Source organism: Alligator sinensis, unplaced genomic scaffold (assembly GCF_000455745.1).
Source record: "Alligator sinensis unplaced genomic scaffold, ASM45574v1 scaffold595_1, whole genome shotgun sequence".
Taxonomy (NCBI): domain Eukaryota; kingdom Metazoa; phylum Chordata; order Crocodylia; family Alligatoridae; genus Alligator; species Alligator sinensis.
Window position 1 is genome coordinate 40,584 of NW_005843385.1, and position 2,173 is coordinate 42,756.

Here is a 2,173-nt window from a genome sequence, read left to right on the forward strand (position 1 = left end):
GCTGTGCAGTGGCCCACCTCAGGAGTTGGGCAGGGTGCTCCTGGCTCTGCCTCACAGCTGCTGGGTGTTCAGGCCATTCTGCTGCCCTGGTTGTAGATCCCAAAAGTTATGGCTTTGGGCAGGGGAAGGGGCTGCTTGAACCATCCTGCTTTGTGAGTGGTGCCAACAAAGGAGATGAACAGCTGCAAGCAGTGTTCTCCCTTGGTGGGGCTGGAGATGGGTTTGATGCCTCTCAGTTAGAGAGCACAAGATAAAGGAAAAACCTCCACTGAAAAGCCCTGTAGGTGCTGCTCCATGTGCGAGGTGTAAACGTTCCACCCGCACTCACCTAGAAAGGGACCAACAGGCCAACGTGCAACTGGGTTGTACCTTGTACCCTAGGAGCATGAATTTGGGCAAGTATGCGACTTGGAAGCCTGCCTTGAGTGTGTGTGGGGGGTTACAGACTCAGTGCATCCAAGTTGATGCAGGAACATAAGTTTAGTCTTGAATATGCTGTGCACCTTTGCTGAGAAGAGGAAATGGTGGTGAAACAGCTGCAAGGGCTAAGTAATCCCAGACCACACAGGATGCACGGCCACTTTTAATAAACATTGTGCAGTGTAATCACGGGCTGTGCCCTGCTGCCAAAAAAGATAGAGAAGGAGAGGTGAGGACTTAGAAATGGCTTTAAATGTAGCCATATCCCTGCTGTAAGGAACCCTGGTATATGGGCAAGATGCCCCAGGCGTAAGAACCACAAGCAACTGGTAAAAATGGACAAGGACAACAACTAGACCTAACCAAGGTGACCTGATATGTGGCTAGGATGAATCAAGGTGGCTTCTTGCAGTGACCCACCTGCACAAAGCTCTGGGCTCCACATTTTACAAAGGATGTGGAGAATCATCAAATCATGGAATCCTAAATCTGTGGGGCTGGAAGGGACCTGCAGAGGTGGCATCTAGCTGAGCCCCAGCCTGTGTCAGGATCAGCCTTGTCCAAACCAGCCCAGACCTATTCATCATCTAACCTCTAAATAAGACTACCATCAACTCTGGCAGAACACAGACCTAACACCCAAACCTGGCAAAGGTAAAGCAGGGGAATGACAGCCGTGAACATCCTGCTTCTATGAAATGTTCTTAATAGATGCTTATGAGCCCCCGGGGTAGAGGCTGTGCTCCCATTACAGAGGAAGGTAAAAACCCCAGTCTGTAGCAGTCAGACAAAGGAGTTAACTTCCTTCCTGACCCCAGATATTAGTGTTGGTCTGATCCTGGGCAGAGGGGCAAGACTCTGCAGCCAAGAACCTCTGGCTTTGGTCCCAGCAGAAGCAATGGCACAGCCCAGTCCCCATCCCCAGCCTGAGCTGCAGTCAACACCCAGTGCCTATAAGGGAGACATGACAACCCACTGAAACGTGTACCAGAAAGTGGGGTGGGGCAGCCAGAAGAGCCCAGAAGCCTGGGAACTACCCATCATAAAACATAGGGCAGGTCATGCCTTCCCGGTGGCTGTCCAATCTCTTCTTGTAGACCTCCAGTGATGGAGAGCCCACAGCTTCCCTAGCATCTGTTCCACTGCCTCCCTGCTCTGAGAGGGGAGAAGCTTTTCCTTTTATCCAACTGAAATGGACTTTACTGTAGTTTCAAGTGATTGGTCCATGTCCTCCTCTGTGCAGCAAAAGTGAAAAAAGTGTTTTCCCTCTTCTGTACAGCAGTCCTTCCAGTATTTACAGACTGCTGTCATGTCCCTTCTTAAGGGCCTTTTCCACTAGCTGAATATGCCCAGCTCCTTCAGCCTCTCCTCCTATGACTTGCCTTCAAAGCCCTTGGTCATCTTTGTCGCTACCTCTACCTCCTCTCTGACTTATAGATTCATATATTCATAGATGTTACGGTTGGAACAGACCTCAATAGATCATCGAGTCCGACCCCCTGCATAGGCAGGAAAGAGGGCCGGGTCTAGATGAACCCAGCTAGATGTCTATCTAACCTCCTCTTGAAGACCCCAGGGTAGGGGAGAGCACCACCTCCCTTGGGAGCCCGTTCCAGACCTTGGCCACTCTGTGAAGAAGTTTTTCCTAATGTCCAGTCTAAATCTGCTCTCTGCTAGCTTGTGGCCATTATTTCTTGTAACCCCCGGGGGCGCCTTGGTGAATAAAACCTCACCAATTCCCTTCTGTGCCCCC